The sequence below is a fragment of the Triturus cristatus genome, chromosome 10 (assembly GCF_964204655.1).
Source record: "Triturus cristatus chromosome 10, aTriCri1.1, whole genome shotgun sequence".
Taxonomy (NCBI): Eukaryota; Metazoa; Chordata; class Amphibia; order Caudata; family Salamandridae; genus Triturus; species Triturus cristatus.
The window spans coordinates 741,256,589-741,275,772 of NC_140593.1; positions in this window are offsets into that span (position 1 = coordinate 741,256,589).

Sequence of the window (19,184 nt, forward strand, 5' to 3'; positions counted from 1 at the left end):
CATTTGATTAATGCTTCACGAAGGGGGAAAAAAAACAATAACATTTACAATGCCAATAGCTCAAAACAATGTAATTGCGAGACCTATTATTCCATTGTAAATGCTTGTTATACAGGCCTACAGAATTGTGGCTACCAAGAAACAGACAACAGGATCGGGCAAAGATTTTAAAAAGTAAAGTGCCACCTTACATTGTCTAAATTTATGGTGCCTTAAGATTGGTAGAATAAAATCATCTCTTTCTTTCTTGTAAAATCCACAAAATAAGACTAGGTGCAGGTCAGATTGGGGAGAATGGTTATCGCAGGGGCACAGAATCAGGTCTGAGTGTTTGAACCTTCTCTCGGGGTATCCTAACATCAATGGGAGAAGGTTCAGTTCGAATCTCAATAATATATATCTGTGCTGAACTATTGTGATGCGTGCTAGGTAGGAGTAGCCTCCCCCTAGCCTGGAGGGATCATTTGATATGCGAGGGCATCCTGTTTGCTATGGTTCCTTCGCCTAAAGACCTGGTGTGCCCTCAGCATAAAGGTGTCAATCAATTTCTTTTTTGAAATGTTCCTGCACGCAGTTTGATCCTTAAATAATCGCCTTACCCAATTGAAGTCAATTCTGACTCCACTTAACTCAGCCATCTAATCTTATTATAATGATCCTGTTTTAAACTTTTTTTTATGCTTTGTGTTAAATTTACTGTGTCCCTACGCCATATAGAGAACCACAGTAGAATCAACGCTAGTCTGATGGTGTCTACCATATAGAGTAACCCCAGATCAATGTGTAAAATATAATTAGGGTAAGAGGACTTAAAAAATCTATCTTCAAGTGTTTGGACAGGGTCAATAGGCGCCATACCCCAAACACCAGCCCCATATGTGACTGCTGACTGCGATTTGGTCTTGTAAATATTTTTTATTGGGTCAAGGGGACTTGCACCTAACTTTTAGGAGAAGGCCTTATAGCTATCAAACTCCTCTCCATTCCTAAAGCTACCAGGTTCGACCAAGTTTGTTTTTCGTCAAATAACACTCCCAAGCATGGGAAGGATTCTAACACTTCTATTTTGTGACAGTCCATTTGGAAGTGCAGGGATTTATCACATTTGCCAACCCCTGCTATGATGACCAAAGATTTCATTTAGTTGCCTTCCAGATCCAACGAAGCCATAAAGGATGCATATGCTGTTATGAGTCATTGGAGAGCTATCCCCGTTCTAGCGATCAACACCGCATCATCGGCATGGGCTAGTATTGGCAGGGGGTGGATGTCAAACATGGGGACATCTGCGATGATCCCAAAAGGGCTGCCTCAACCCCGTTTGTGTAGATGGAAAAGAGAAACGGGGCGAGGATGCATCTAACTCTCCTGGCAATTTTAAAGGGGCGGGTACATTCCCCATTTTTGCCATAGCGGACACATGCGTTGGCTTATAATTGGCGGACAAAGTTAATTATAGGTGGCTCAATCCCCATCACCTCCATTATATGCCAAATCTTGGGGTGGCTCCTGCAGTCAAATGCCACTGACAGGTCTATAAAGGCCATGTAAATTTTACCACCCTTCCCTCTGGTATATTTGTCTATCGTTAGTGATAGATTCAGGCACTGGTCTATGGTGCCCTTTCCCGTTTGGAACCCATACTGCGTCTGCATTAAAATATTCTTTTCTTGGGCCCTCCCTTCCAGCTAAATAAAAGGAGCCGGCCCATTAGTTTGGCGGTTGAATCCAGCAAGGAAATAGGTCCATAATGTTGTGGGCTTCCCCTTTTTGTATATCGGGACAATGACACTGTGCTTCCAGGAAGGAGGTGGGCCAACTATAGCTATACCGTTAAAAACATTGGTTAGCAGTGGGGCCCACAGATCTTGGTTTTCCTTGAAGAGATCTATCGGCACCCCATCAGGACCTGGAGCCTTCCCAGCGGTACAGGCCATCATCCCTCTTCTTATTTCTAAAAGTGAGAAGGCCAAATTTCCCAGGAATTTGGAATCTATGTAAGTAGGGGGTAGCACTAGGAAAGATATTTTCAAAATGTGCCACCCATGCTTTATCGCCTACATGTGTATCCAATGTTGAATCCTTAAGATTTTTAAAGCAGGGAGCATTAATTACTTTCCAAAAATCTCTACTATTTCCCGTCCTAGCTTCCTGCTCAAGTTCACCCAAGGCCTCCTCCCTCATATCTCTTTCTCTTCTCCTTCTTGCTGCCTTATAATGACTATGTAGCAGTCTTATTTGTGCTGTGTTTCTGGGTTTCAGGGCTTTAGTGATTGCTTTTCTTGATTTAGTACAGGGGGAATCAAACACCTGCTTAGATGTTAAACTGTTTACCGGGATGTAGTGAGTAAAAGCCAGTTTTACTTTCTCTAGAAGGTCTGTAAGAAGTAATACTAAACTCTCGCTGGACTCGGCCAAGCTCCCTTGGAGGTCCTCGGTAGCCCGCGTCTACGGATTGGGGGACAAAAACGGGAAATGATTGCACAGACTTACAACCTACCCCCTGGCTGCCCGGATAATTCCAGAGATCCGGGACCCAAAGGGGCACACTCACCGCTCTCCCCAAGCGATTGCCCAAACCTGTGCATGCTACTACTCTGAACTTTACTCAACCCGGAAACCCGATTCCTACCTGGCGGAGATGCTCGCCAGAGAGGACCTTCACGTCCCTGCACTGTCTGCAGCTGAGGCGGCTGGACTAGAGGACCCAATCTTCGCTGATGACATACAGGGAGCCATCTTCTTAGTTGCTGCCGGCCAGACCCCGGGCGGCTACCCACAAGAATACTACTCGCTTACAGGGTCATACTCACTGCCCACCCAGTCGACCTCTATGAGGAAGCCATTGACAAAGGCTTCTTCCCTCCCAAAATGGACACAGCCACCATAGTCCTCATCCCCAAAACACAACCTCCCTCCTTGATATGCACTGACTACAGCCCCATCTCCATGATCAACACAGAGGTCAAGATCTTTGCCACGCTTCTCGCTTAATGACTCAAACCATATCTTGCCAAATTGGTCCACCCTGACCAATGTGGGTTCATGAGGTACCAGGCACTGCCTGCTTTGTCTCCACGTGGCTCTGGCTCACTGCCAGGAATTGACCCCCTACCTAGCGCTTCTCCTAGCCGACTTCGAGAAAGCCTTTGACTCGGTGGACTGGGATTATCTCGGAGACGTCCTGCCAGTCCTGGGCCTGGGCCCCAAGTTCCGTCATGTGGTACGCATCCTGTACTTCAAACCAGCGGCACGGGTGCAGGTCAACAGCGTTTTCTCTGATACCTTTCCAATAGACAGGGGGACAAGGCAGGGGTGTCCCCTTTTACCCCTCCTCTTCGCCCATGCCATGGAGCCCCTCGCCCATCTCATTCGCTCCAACAGCCGGGTTCGGGGCTGGCAGGAGGAGAAAATCTCACTGAATGCAGATGATGTCCTGCTGTTCCTGGCGGAGCCGGCCCGCTCTGGACCCCCGGTGTCTTCAAATCCTACACTCCTTTGAGCAGATCTCTGGTCTTCGTCTCTACCCAGCCAAGTCCACATTGGTTCCCTTGCACATCTCCAGGGATTGCCTCAACTGGCAATCCGCTATTCCTATAAGTCGACAAACCGTTAAATATTTAGAAATATGGGTCGCTCTGTTACTGGACCTGGCCTGGGCCCTGAATGTGACCCCCTCATCTACAAAACCAAACAAGACCTCCTAAAATGGGGAAACCTACCACTCAACCCACTAGGGCATATAGCCCTATTTAAAAGGATGATCCTTCCCCGGTTTCTTTACATTCTCCAAAGCATACCTCATATATCCCCCGGGCCTGGTTCCGCTGCATCAACACTCTAATCATCAAATTCCTCTGGGCCAGCCGACGGCCTCGTATGGCCTTTCAACAATGCCGAATTCCACCCTTCACTGGGGGTATGGGGCTCCCAAACCTCTATCTATATTACCTAGCGACCCGTCTCCTGGTGGTCCACGACTGGTTCACTGGGGGTTGGGCAGACCCGGCCTACAGAGCTGAGCTCAGTGACCTGGGCCTTCCCCACGTTCAGGCCATGCTATATGGATCCTCCATTCCTAGGGACCTGCCCACAGTAACCTGAGCAGTCTTGTTGGCCTGGCACGCTGCCCTACACCATACACACTGGCAGAATAAACTGTCCCAACACACGCTGCTCTGGCAGGGTACATGGCTGCAGGAAGTGGCAAATCTGGCAGGCGTTAGAAGCTGGGACCTTATTGGCATTTCACAACTAGGGGACCCATGGGTCAGCGACCATATCCGCTCCTTTGCTGACTTGCAATACCGATATGCCCTTCACCCATCCCAGTTCTATCAATACCTAAAAGTCTGTCATGCCCTAGGCTCCCATATAATAATTGGTACTTTGCTACCAGAACACAGTCCCCTTGAGACCCAGGTTATGATGAGCAATCTTGGACGGGAGGGGTCTCCCGCATATACTGATCACTGACAAATAATGGTCCGACATCCCTTGACCACTTAAAACTTAGGTGGGAGACATGGAGGGGCCCCCTAGAGGATGCAGACTGGAGGGATGCCCTGATGGTGCCTAGAACCATCACTCCTCGGCTAGGCTTCGCCTAGTCCAGCTCTATTACCTACACACCTCCTATCTGACCCCCAGCCGTCTCCATAAATCAGGTCTGATTCCGTTCCCGGCGTGTCGCAGTGCGGCACGGACCCCGCGGACTTCTTTCACATGGTATGGTCATGCCCCAGCATTACCCCCTTCTGGTGTGCCTTGGAGGCAGAACTTACAGAGGTTTTAGGTTGGGATGTTCCCCACAATCCCCTACACATACTATTGGGCATCACTGACGGGCTAGATGGGTCCAGGGCCGACAAGACGTTCTTAGGAAAAGCCCTAGTAGTAGCTAAGCGTGCCATGGCGGCTGCATAGAAGAATCCCACCCCACCGTCTATAGCCAAATGGCGCCGGGGAGTAGATTGGTGCGCTACATGGGAACTCACACTGTACAAAGCCAGGGGATGCCCTGACCCCTCCAGGTAGGTCGCTCCCCCACCGCACAGCTCCGCCTGTGTGTCCCCGTCCCAGCTGCCGCTGCCGAAGAATCGTAAGTTTGCTCATCTCCCGCCTACTGCATCACTGTATTGCCTGTATTCTCTCTGTTGTATCTGTGACCGCTGTCCTGTTCCCCCACTTCCTGCCATAGTCCTTGCCCGTTTCTCTCCTTCTGTACCCCTCGCTACCCTCGTATCTCTGCCCGGTTCCTTTCTGTTCCCCTCGCTGCCCCCGTGCCTCTCTGCCCGCTTCGCCTGCTGTTTCCCAGCTCCCCATATTCTGTTTCCCTTTTGCCTTCTGTGCCACTCGTTTTACTGATTTTGTGTCCCTTTTGCCTTTTGTGCCACTCGTTTTACTGATTCTGTGTCCCTTTTGCCTTCTGTGCCATTAGTTTTACTGATTTTACTGATTCTGTGTCCCTTTTGCCTTCTGTGCCACTCGTTTTACTGATTCTGTGTCCCTTTTTGCCTCCTGTGCCACTCGTTTTTACTGATTCTGTGTCCCTTTTGCCTTCTGTGCCACTCGTTTTACTGATTCTGTGTCCCTTTTGCCTTCTGTCCCACTAGTTTTCCCCTGATTTTGTGCCCTTTGCCTTCTGTGCCACTCGTTTCCCCCTTGACTTTGTGCCCTTTTGCCTTCTGTTCCCTTTGCCGTCCCTCTCCGCCCCCGCCGCTTCCTCCCCTGTGGCCCCGCCCCCCCTACTGCCCATTCACTGCCCCCGCCTCCCGCCTCCCAGCTGCTCCTCCCTCCCACCTCCCTATATATGCCGGCCGCTTCGTAGCCGCACGCAGCGGCGTGCCTAAGGCAAGCCCGTCTGTGTCTGTCCGTGCCTGGACCATGCCCAGCCCAGCACCAGAACCTCTGGCCCCCGCTCCTGCCACGATGATTGCCGCCGCTACGATGCCAGCACACTCCACGCCCTCAAACCCGGACGGACCCACACTTGCTTCAAGGCCACCCCGAAAAAAACGCATACACGGTCCCTTCACCAGCCTCAGAACCGACGAAACACCCGCCAAGAAAGACCGCACACACCAGCAATGCATACTACTGAACACCCGCTCCGCGCGCAAACATGCCGTCGAGCTCTGGGACCTGCTCAACACAACATCCCCGGACATCGCCTTCCTGACAGAGACCTGGCTAAACGACTCCTCCGCACCCGACATCACCATAGCCATCCCAGACGGCTCCAAGATCACCCGCAGAGACCGCACCAACGGAGTCGGAGGAGGAATCACCATCGTCCACAAGAACACCATCAGGGTCTTGACTAACACCGACTACGCGCTCAGCACTGCCGAACACATGCACTTCCAGATCCACACAGACCCCAACTTCACCCTCAGAGGCACCCTCGTCTACCGACCCCCCGGACCCCGCCCCCAGTTCAGCGACTCCATCGCCGACTTCATCAGCACGCACGCCCTGACCTCCACCGACTACATCCTCCTCGGAGACCTGAACTTTCACCTTGAGAACAACAACGACAACAACTCCACAACCCTGATCGATAACCTCGCCAACCTCAGACTAAAGCAACTCGTCACAACGCCCACCCACTCCGAAGGCCACGCGCTCGAGCCCGTCTTCTCCTCAGGCCTGCACGTCTCCGTCAGCCACACCACCGAACTCCTCTGGACCGACCACCGCTGCATCCACTTCACCTTCCAGAAACCCACCAGACACCACCGCACCCAACAGATCCCCTGCCACTGCTGGAGCAAAATAAACGAAGACCAACTACATGCGAACTTCGCTCTCAGACCACCCACCAAACCCTCCAACACTGACGACGCTGCCCACAGCCTCAGACACTGGATCGAAGACTGCTCCAACACCCTCACCCCACTGAAGAAACCCCCCCACAGAGACACCAGCAAGAGGGCCAGCTGGTTCACCCCAGAACACCTAGGGCCCGATTCACAGAACTAACTTAAGACAAAATCCTAAACTTACTACCATTTTGGTATTCACAGAAGGCACTTACTCATTTTGGTATTCACAGAAGGCACTTACTCATTTCGGTATTCACAGAAGTTAGGAGTCCTAACTTTAGGACTCCTAAATGCCTTCTGTGAATACCGAAAGTCTTAAAATTAGGATTTTTCGCAGTTTAGTAGTAGTATAGTTAGGACTCCTAACTTTAGGACTCCTAAATGCCTTCTGTGAATACCGAAAGTCTTAAAATTAGAATTTTTCTCAATTTAGTAGTCCTAAGTTTAGACTTAGGACTACTAAATTGAGAAAAATCCTAATTTTAAGAATTTCGGTATTCACAGAAGGCATTTAGGAGTCCTAAAGTTAGGAGTCCTAACTATACTACTACTAAACTGAGAAAAATCCTAATTTTAAGACTTTCGGTAGTCACAGAAGGCATTTAGGAGTCCTAAAGTTAGGAGTCCTAAACTTAGGACTACTAAATTCAGAAAAATCCTAATTTTAAGACTTTCGGTAGTCACAGAAGGCATTTAGGAGTCCTAAAGTTAGGAGTCCTAAACTTAGGACTACTAAATTGAGAAAAATCCTAATTTTAAGAATTTCGGTATTCACAGAAGGCATTTAGGAGTCCTAAAGTTAGGAGTCCTAACTATACTACTACTAAACTGAGAAAAATCCTAATTTTAAGACTTTCGGTATTCACAGAAGGCATTTAGGAGTCCTAAAGTTAGGACTCCTAACTTCTGTGAATACCGAAATGAGTAAGTGCCTTCTGTGAATACCAAAATGAGTAAGTGCCTTCTGTGAATACCAAAATGGTAGTAAGTTTAGGATTTTGTCTTAAGTTAGTTCTGTGAATCGGGCCCCTAGCCTCCAAGCAAACCTGCCGGAAACTAGAGAAGAAATGGCACAGCGAACAAACTCCGGACAACCGAGCAGCACACAAGGACGCCATCCGCAACCACCACCACCTCATTAAGGCCGCCAAGAGAACCTCGTTCAAAGACCGCCTCGACAACAACGCACACAATAGCAAGGAGCTCTTCAACATCGTGAAGGAACTCTCCAACCCCAGCTCCAACACCAACGACATCCCGCCGTCGCAAGCCCTGTGCGACTCCCTCGCCACCTTCTTCCACCGCAAGATAGCAGACATCCACGACAGCATCAACACCCAGACTGACCCGACAGACAGCAACACAACAGACCCTCCGCACACCATCGACCACGACCCCCTGCTAGCCTGGGCCAGCGTAAGCATCGATGACACCGTCAAGACCATGAGCACAATCCCCTCCGGCTCTCCGTCAGATCCCTTCCCGCGCCACGTCTTCAACAAAGCAAGCCGCTCCATTGCACCCCACCTGCGCAACGTCATCAATCTCTGCCTCGAGACTGCGACCTTGCCAGAGAGCTGGAAAGATGCCGAGATCAACGCCCTACTGAAAAAACCCATGGCTGACCCAAGAGACCTCAAGAACTTCCGGCCCTTCTCTCTGCTCCCCTTCCCGGCCAAGGTCATAGAGAAAATCATCAACAGACAGCTAACCCGATATCTCGAAGAAAACAGAATCCTGGACCCTAAATGACCAAGCAGGTCAACGCCATCTCCTCCTCCTGCTTCCACACCCTCCACATGCTCCACAAGATCTACAGATGGATCCCTACAGATACAAGAAAGACAGTCACCCAGGCCCTCGTCAGCAGCAGACTCGACTACGGAAACACCCTCTACGCGGGAGTCCCGACCAAGCTCATCAAACGACTACAACGCATCCAAAACGCCTTGGCATGACTAATCCTCGACGTACCACGCCATGGCCACATCACCCCCCACCTGAGGGACCTGCACCGGCTCCCCGTCAGCAAGGGAATATCCTTCAAGCTCCTCATCCACGCACACAAGGCACTCCACAAGACCGTCCCAGCCTACCTCAACAGACGGCTCTCCTTCTACATACCCAACCGCCATCTATGCTCCGCCGTTCTCTCACTCGCCACCGTCCCGCGCATCCGAAGAACAAACACCGGCGGGAGATCCTTCTTCCACCTCGCCGCCAATACATGGAACACCCTCCCACTGAGCATACGACAGACCCAAGACCTGCAGATCTTCAGGAGGATGCTCAAGACCTGGCTGTTCGATCAGTAGCGGCCCCCCATCCCCCCGCCTGCGCCTTGAGACCCTCGCGGGTATGTAGTGCGCTTTACAAATGATTGATTGATTGAAGATCTGGGTCAAATGGTTGGGAGTACTAGACTGACCACTACCCCTGACTCTGGGGGTCCACCTCACTGCGCCGCAGGGGGAAAGGCAATATTTATTCCACCTTGCTCTACCTGCACTGTGTGCAGCAATCCATATGCCATGATGTAATCTTGTATGCTGTACTGTCTGATTTTGTGTCAAGTGTCAAACGTGACGTCCCTGCTTCCAAACTTGCCTTAAGGTACGATACTACTGCTTGGAAGTGGAATTGCCGGTTTCCCTACAACTGGTTTTATAATGGCGAAACAGTTGGCTACACTGGATAACTACCTTGTTAAAGTGGTAAATCAAATAAACAATAAGCGGAGGAAATCCTTGGGGCGCGGGAGTTCACTCTTACCTGCGCCGCTTCCTTCTCCTCCTGTGGATGATGGTGCATTGGTTCCTGGTGTTGCCAGTGTTCCTGGGGCCGTGTTGGTGGGTGCACCGGTCCCTACTGTAGAGTCGCCGGAGGTAACTATTGAGACCCCAGAACAGTTTGTTGAACTATTACCGGATGTTCCAATTAACACCCCCGAGCAGTCTACTAAGGCGAAGAGAGAAGTTAGGGCATGCAGGAAAGTGCAGCTCAAGTACGGGGGGCCTAATATCAAGAAAAAAACTGTTCCTACATCTAAGAACATTGTCCGTAATATGGGGACTCTAACAGAGGATTGTGCCGCCAACTTGAACTCTGAGCAACTTGATATTCTGGTCAGTATTATTGAGGCCAAGTTTGTAACACTTGTAAAACCTCTGGTGGACAAGTTAGACTTAATGACAGCTGAAGTCTCTAGGTTGGGTAATCTTTTGTCTGCCCATGCCGGTAATACTGTATGTCCTAGGCCAAATGAAAGAGTTGTATCAGCTAGTAATGTTGGGTTAGGGTACCAAGAAGGCATAGTGGGCAAGGTAGTCACACCTATCCCCCTGGCAGATCAGCATAAAAAGGTAGCGGCAGCTCCGTTGTCGGTGATTCAGAGGAAAAAGGTAACAGCAGTCCATGTATCAGCTGATAATAGTAGGAAGGCCACAACGACACAAGCCAGTAAAAAGGAGGTGCCAGTTTTTAAGGGTAGTCATATAAATCTACCCCCTGACTGTGCACCCTATGTGGTGGTTCTCACTAATGTTCCACCTTCAGTCCCCAGTCTGTCTACGCCATATCATGAAAATGATGATTCTCTAAAAAATAAAACTATTTCTTGGATACACAGACAATGTGGATTTCCTCTGAATTACTCTGATCAAATACTAAGTACCAGAAGAGTAAATTGGATTGGCAACTCAAGGAAAACCTATAGGGGCGATTGTGTTATTGTGAATTTTAGACATCCACAACACGTTGCCACCGTTTTACTTAGAGCTGCCTCTTTAACCCCTGATGAAGGCAAAGTGCATGTACACCCACTGGGTTACTTTTATAACTACTTGAATAAAGCACCTCAAGCTATCAATAGAGGTAGACCCCTCTTCCCCAACCTTTGAGGTTCCAACATATAATAGATTTCAAGCTTTCAGCTCTTTGGACCTGAATGATTGACAGTCAAAGGTTGGTGGGTTTAATGCGAACGTACATGGGGTCATGTTAAACATGATATCACGACGGGGTAACATTGATACCATGCCTGCTACAAATGGGGCCACGAACGATCTAACCAGCATCTGGCCGAAGCATGTGCCCGATGTTGAGAGGGATGCAGCCAATCCGACTGACACCTGGGCCGGGTATACCGACGCAGGTCCAGCCGAAGACAGGCCGGGTCGGATTGTAGATATGGTATACGATAACCAGACCTGTACCTCTGAAAGTTGTATTAAGAAGGGGACAACCATGGTGAGCTGGAATATAGCAGGATGTGCTTCAAAGGAAAACAATCAGGGCTGGGTGGACCTGGTTAGGTCGTACGATATCCTCTGTTTGCAGGAAATGTGGTGCACCAGTAAACCTAGTGTTGATGGCTTTGCCTGTTATAGTTTGGAAGCCATAGAATCGAGACATGGTAGAGCAAAGGGCGGTTTGCTTTTTCTGTTGTCCGTGGATTTATCACTTACAGTTGTTAAACATATAACTGTAGGAACACACTCCCAAATTCTGTGGGTTAGAGAAAAGGACGGTCACGAGGTGGTGTTAATACATTTTTACAATAACATTTTTAATAATACCCGACATCTAGTTATTGAGGAACTAGAAAGGGCACTCATGAAGCTTGTAACCAAAGCAAAATGTTCTTTTAACTTCATATGGTTAGGTGATTTTAATCTTACCATTTGTCCTTTGTCACTCTCTAGGGCTTGTGGAGTGCTAGACAATAGTGATAATTATATATCACATTTTCCCCATAATGCATATGGTGACGCAATTAATAATCTCATGGCAACCTATGACTTAGCGCTACTGCAACCTGGGAAGGATAAAGATGGCCAACCTATTCCCACTTATACGGGAAGGAACTTTAATTCCCTCATTGATCATGTTATGGTGTCATCATATATTGTGCCCAATTTTCAGACATCAGTAATACAGGACCCTACACTTAGTGATCATAATCGTATCGTAATGGTAACTGAGATATGGAAGTGTAGCAGACAACAGGTAACCAAAAGTCTGTGTAACATTGAGTCGCATAGGCGAAATGGAACACGGTTAAGATGGAAGGGGGAAAGTCGGCAGTTGTCACGGGCATGATCGTATCTAAATCCTTGGTTGAAATTGAAGGCATTCTGAATATGGATAGTACATCTACTGTTATCATGAATAACTTTATCAAAATTAATAAAACTATTGAGGATGTCTTCACCACTACTAGGATGGCCAAGTCCCATCAGGGTAAGGGTTGGTTCGATCATACATGTACCTCTATCTCAACCCGACTGAAACAGGCCCTAGGAGTTAGACCTAGGGACAAAACCTTGGTTGCCTATTTAAGATCTGAATATAAATTCTCATTGTTTAGAAGGAAGAAGGATTTACAACAAGAAGCGTGGGATAACCTATCACAGGCAGCTGAAACTTCAGATAACTGCCTGTTCTGGTCCACGGTTAATTCTCCTTTTCTCAGGGACGATAAAGTACCACACCTTGTATCTAATGTTGGTAGTGAGGCCTGGATTTCTCATTTTACGGCCATATTTCAAGGAACAGGCCCTATTGATGTCGAACTAAGAATTTGGCCCATAGTCCCTCTAGACATTACTCTGTCAGAAGTTGGGAACAGTATTAAGTCTAGTAAGGGGGGAAGGCGCAGGGCCCAGATGGAGTACCCATCGATGTTTATAAGACAGTACCACTGATGTGGGGACCCATACTTACCCTGGCTCTGAATGCTGCCGTAACAACCCTGATTCCACCTACATGGGGAGATTCGATCATTGTCCCTATCTATAAGAAAGGGGACAAGGCGGTAGCTAGTAATTATCGTCCGATCAGTCTGCTTGACTCCTCAGTAAAAATTATGAGCAGAGTATTGTTATTTAGGCTGGAAGAGTGGGCGGAAGCAAATGAGATCCTGGCAAGCTCGCAATATGGGTTTAGAAAGGGACGTGGAACACTAGATCAATGCCTGAACTTAGACTTAATTATCGGAAAGTATACTAGGGCCAAGCCAGGCACTTTATATCTTTGCTTTGCCGATCTAAGCAGTGCATTTGACCTAGTGGACCATTCCATCTAATGGCCAGTCCTGTTGGAACTTGGCGCACCAGAGGCTATCATTTTTTTCTTAGCAAGATTATATGATAGAATGCAAACATGAGTGCGTTTTGGGGTAGGAGGGGAGTGTACCTCAAATTTTGACGTAAAACGTGGGATAAGACAGGGCTGTGTCCTAGCCCCTTTCCTGTTTACTCTATTTATTAATGCGGTCGATTCAGTCCTGAAAACAGTTATAGCAGATGCTCCCCAGATTGGTGGAACAGGCGTCCCAGTTCTGCTTTATGCGGACGATGCTGTGCTCCTGTCCCGGACCCCGATAGGTCTGCAGCGACTAATGGACCAGTTTTCAGACTTTATCAGTAAACGGAGGCTAGTCATTAATAAGAGTAAAACTCACACTATGGTTTGTGGTACTAGAGGTAAAAAAAATCATGCCTTTTTTATCGATGGGGTGAAAGTTCAGGATGTGGATAAATTCTGTTATTTGGGTTTTATCTTTTCTCATGATGGTAGTTGGTCTCATGATTTAATGAATGTTAGGTCCAAAATGAAGAAAAGTGCCTATGGTATTTTTAAATTTGCCACTTAGATCGGCGACAGAAGAATCAGTGACATGATCCAAATATATAATGCCAGAAGTGTTTCCATCGCATTATATGGGGCTGGGTTGTGGGGCCATACTAATGTTGACTCCTTGCAAAGGGAAGAAAACTGTTTTGTCAAAAAATTGCTTTGTGTCCCCACCTCAGCCTCCACTGATTTAATCCATAGAGAAGTTGGGGTTACCCACTTAAGTGACCTGATTTTGTTAAGGCCACTAATGATATGGCGTGCCATCTGGTCTAAGGAGGAGAGAGTTTTTAACCAGTCTGTCATTGAGGACTGCCTCAAACTGGACTATTCTTTGAATATACCATGGCTCAACTATACTGTGGATAGCTTTGATACTATATTTGGACTCGATATAGCGGCAGATCCTGGTTCTGCTGGCAACCTTTCAAAGTTAGATATGAAAAATATTTTCATGACGCATCGAGCCCAAAAACGTGCAGCTTTAAGTGGACGCCTCACTTCAGTTATTCTGTAAATAAATATATGTATAGTGATGGCTTCCAACTGTATTTGAGCCTGGTAACTAAACCAGCTCATAGGTTTGTTCTGACTAGACTCAGACTTGGGATGGCCCACGGGTTGGTGGCTTTTCCACAACTAAAGAAACAGCCAGTTGGACCGTGCCCATGTGATGGTCACTCGAGACAGAGCACCCTGCACTTTATGATAATTTGCACTCTTTTCTTGAACTTGAGGATTGTTTATCCAAAACCAATTTTTAAAAAAGATGCTATTTCCAATGTGGAGGATGCTATGAAATTGATTTATGAATTGAATTCTCCGGACAAATGTTTTTTTATTGCCACGTTTTTATGTAAGTCTATTCAGCTTAGGAAAAGCATGATTTTTTAATCTTTTATGTGTTTTTTATGTGTAGCATTTTGCTTATGTGCTTTTATGGTCATTGTTTTTTTTAATGCACCGAATAAAGCTTCATGAAATGAAATGTGTCAATTGTTTCTTGTTTTTTCACTTCCTTTCTTTCACTTCTTGCTAAATCAATAAAGTTGATTATCAAAAAAAGTAATACTAATAGTGATAGACAAGTCTCTTGTTCCAGGCAATTCAAAATGTTGTCCAGTATTTCGCTATGATCCCAGGGACCAATTACCGCTTCTCAATTTGGGCCCACTTTAGTTGGTAGCCATTTTATCTTGATAGGGTTAGGTTTTCTACTTCCTGATGCTGGTCCACTTCCTTGATTGCCAAGCTTAGGCATACAGTAAAAATAGCATGGTCACTAAAGCACGTAAATAAATTGTCTATGTGAGTCACCTTATCTCTAGAGGGTGTAGTGACTAAAATGAAATCAATAGTGGATTCATAGTCATTTCGTCTGAAAGGTTTTCCCTACATTGCCTGCGCTCACGTTATTAGCTATTGCCATGTTCCTGGTATATACCACCCTATTGAGGGTATTTCCATATTCATTATGGACAAAGTGGAGAATTAGGTTACCCTGGAAATCTTCAAGACCACAGACACGATCTTCGTTATGGTTGCAAATATGTATGTTAAAATCACCCACCCAAATGATATTAGGTGCTCCATTTTTAACAGTCCTGGTGAGTTTATCTATCTCACTATTCAGCTCAGCTACCAGCAAGAGCATATTTCCCCCAACTTTGTTGTTTTAATAATTAATTAAAAGCCAGTCATCTTCGCTAGCAGTCTCTTAAAAAAAGCGGATGGAAATGGGTATTTGGGCCTTCCTTACTTTTATTGAAAAGGGTGTTAGGAATTAGGGTTAGAAGACCCCTCTTTGCTCTGCATGACACTGATGGTGTTGCCGCTGTCTGGAATAAGCATTGGTGATTAAAAAAAATAGGATCCGTGGCCCAAGTTTCGTGTAGGCATGTAATATCCTGAAATTGCCAAAGTTTGTGCCAATGCTCGTTACCTAACTTGGGGGATATGCCAGCCACATTCCAGGATGCTAAACTGATTGAGTATTTATGTACCTGAAATTCATGTTTTTAGAATTTATGATGCGTGTCTAAATATTGGGGCCATGGATTTTAGTATTAATCATTGTAATCTTGTGGGGCACATTTGTTGATATTTACCACAAGGGTCTCTCCGGTCCACCACGGTCCCTTTCATGACCGATTGAGTGGAGAGAGGAAACCCATGACAAGAGGGGCACTAAGCGGGTGCCATTTTGGGAAATTAGCGCTCTAGTGATCCACCACTGAGTCATTCAAAGGCACGTTATTCGCGGGCGCGCAGCGGAGCTGCTGGCTTCTTTCTCTCGCAGCACACTTGAAGTCGCTAGCATTTTTAGATTGTTTTGCCTGATAATATCGTGTTTCTTCTATAAAAATACTATTTGCCATTGACCTGAAATTCACGTTTTTAGAATTTATGATGCGTGTCAAAATATTGGGGGCCATCGATTTTAATATTAATCATTGTAATCTTGTGGGGCACATTTGTTGTTATTTGCCACAAGGGTCTCTCCGGTCCACCACAGTCCCTTTCATGACCGATTGAGTGGAGAGAGGAAACCCATGACAAGAGGGGCACTAAGCGGGTGCCATTTTGTGAAGTTAGCGCTCTAGTGATCCACCGCTGAGTCATTTAAAGGCACATTACTCACGTGCGCGCAGAGAACGCGCGCAGCGGGCGTGCCGCTGGCTCGCTGAAGGTGCGCCTAAGGCAAGCCCGTCTGCGCCCGTTCGTGCTTGAACGCTGCCAGCTGACAGAAATATCTGCCATACCTCCCATTTTCAACAATGTCGCCTCTAACCTATTCCAGGGAGGAGTTGTTGGAACTGGGGACAATTAGCGTCTGCCGGGAATGTGAGGGCAGGTTTTGCCTGGACACTGGAGCCTTTAAAAACTGTCGCCCTTGTTGCAAATGGCTGGTTAGTCAACCCTAGAAAGTAGGGGGACTTTGAAACAAAAATCGGCCCTCAGGGCCGCATGCAACTACCAATACGACCCCTAATGAAGACGTAAATAAAGGTATGAGGACAGACGACACCTTCCAAGGGCTATACATTAATGCCAGATCTATATCCAAGCATGCCACGGAAATCTGGGATCTTTTGGATGATCGAAAACCGGACATATGTTTCTTTACTGAGACATGGCTACATACACATTCCGCTCCCTCTCTAGCTATCGCCTTTCCTTCTGACTACAAGGTATTAAGGCTGGATAGAACTGGAAAAAGGGGTGGAGGGCTGGCAATTGCAACCCGTTCTGTCTTAAATTTAAAAGTGCTGGACACAATATTGTCTCCTTTGATGGAGCTGATGATTGTATCAATTGAACCTGTACATGGCCACAAAGTGATAGGAGCGGTTGTGTATCACCCTCCTGGGGAAAATAAGAAGGTCTTTTGTGCCTCACTATTAGAAATACTGGCCCCATACATCCTGCAAACGAAGGATTTTTTTCTTTTAGGACATTTTAATTTTCAATTTGACATGAATTTTAATATTGACCCTGTTGATTTGCCAGCAGCTATGGAGTCGTTAGATCTGTTGCCTAAAGTAGCTTTTCCAACTCATATAGCAGGCCATACGCTAGATAATATTTTTACGAATATCCCTAGCTGGAGCACAGAACCACCTCAAGTAGTTAGTTGGTCGGACCACATGGCCCTGAGTTTCTCTTTCTCAGCTCATAAAGGGCTGGACAAACCGCAAGGGCGGAAAGTCTTACGTAGACTATGGAGGAAAATAACACCAAAGACGTTTAGTACAGTATTCTCTCCTCCTTTGTTCAATGAATGTCAGGACATCAACGTAGCCTTATGTGAATTAGAGTCAGAGGTCATAAGGGCTTTTGACAAGATTGCCCCGAGCAAAACAGCTACAATATTTGATTAAAAAAAAGTCCAGCTCCATGGTATTCTGATAGTTTAAAGACTGAGAAGGCGGCCTGCAGGGTAAAGGAACGAAAATGGAGGAAAACAAAATCGAAGGCTGATAGACTTGCCTACAGTATTGTACATAGGATGTATCTCAATAACTGCAATACAGCAAGACGAACATCCCTGGCCACTCGCATAGAGGGGCCAAAGGGTTCTTCTAAAGAACTTTTTAGGATTCTCAAGGAATTCACTGCTCCCAGCGTAGCCAATTCTACCTGTCCCCCCCACATAGGAATTTTGCGATAAGCTCGCGATACATTTCAAAAATAAGATAGACAACATCTATGACTCCTTCAAGCAGGTACCAGATAACAGGGAAAGAATTCCAATCACTGATAACCCCTCTCTGGTGAGATTAGAGACTTTTGCAACCATCACTAGGGAACAGGTGCTATCACTACTGAAAGGTATTAAGTCAGGCTCCCCGTCTGATATAGCACCCCGTATGTGTTGTCGGATTTAGCAATGGAGCTAGTAAACCCCATAACGGAAGTATGTAACTTATCTCTAGCAACCTCGTCTTTTCCGGCTAGATGGAAAAAGGCCTTTATTAAACCCCTGCCCAAGAAACCATCTTCAGACTGTGCCGATCTGCAGAATTATAGACCTATTTTGCTCCTCCCGGGCTGCTCTAAAGTTATGGAAACTTTGATCAATCGCCAACTTTCAGACCATCTGGATCAGCACGGCCTTTTAGATCCCTCGCAGTCGGGCTTCCGTGCTGGTTACAGCACGGAGTCCGCTCTGGTAGAGGTAACAGACACCATCAGGCTGCTACTGGATAAAGGGACTCCGGCTGTGCTGGTCCTACTTGACCAGTCAGCAGCCTTTAACACCATCTCTCACAGAATTCTGTTGGATAGACTGCAAGAGATAGGTGTCACTGGAATGGCATGGAAGTGGCTGCGGAGTTTCTTATCGGAAAGATCTCAATGTGTGCAGTTAGACTCATTTGTCTCTCAGACCACAGTCTCAGACCACAGTCACAGTAGGGATCCATTTTAAGCCCCACCCTGTTCAACATCTATGTCGCATCTCTGGCTACCATTGTAAAATCCTGTGGATTCCAAACCATCTCCTATGCGGATGACACTCAGGTGATAATCCCCATAGAGAAGGACCACACGGCGACCAGAGACAGATTTAAGAGCTGTATGATTAAAATATCCACATGGATGAAAAACAACTACCTCCAACTTAATTCCAACAAGACGGAGATCCTACTGTTTGGTAAAGCGGAGGAATTGTGGACTGATGAGTGGTGGCCGGAGGAACTAGGATTACCCCCTCCCCTAAAAAATAGGTACAAAATTTGGGCATTGCAATGGATAACAATTTATCCATGTAAGAACATGTTAAAACCCTATCAGGCAAATGTTTCGCCCTGATTCGCACCTTGAAGAAGGTCTTCCCGTGGGTTCCTCTCTCTGCTAGAAGGGTTCTGATCCAGTCACTGCTAGCCAGTAGACTGGATTACGGGAATGCTCTCCTAGTGGGGGTGAGGGAGGACCTGCTTTCTAGGCTACAAGTCATGCAAAACACGTCTGCCTGTCTAGCCTTAAATAAGCCTCCACTTACTCCATCTTTACCGCTATTGAGAGAGCTGCTTTGGCTGCCGATAAGAAAGAGGGCACTTTTTAAACTTTTGTGCCTAGTTTTTAAAGCACTCTTCGGACAAGGACCCATACACCTTACAAAGAAGCTGGTATGGTACACTACGGCACGAGTGCTAAGATCCGGCAGCCAAAAGCTTCTCAAAATGCCGAGAATTAAAAAAGCTAAGATGGGGGGCCGTG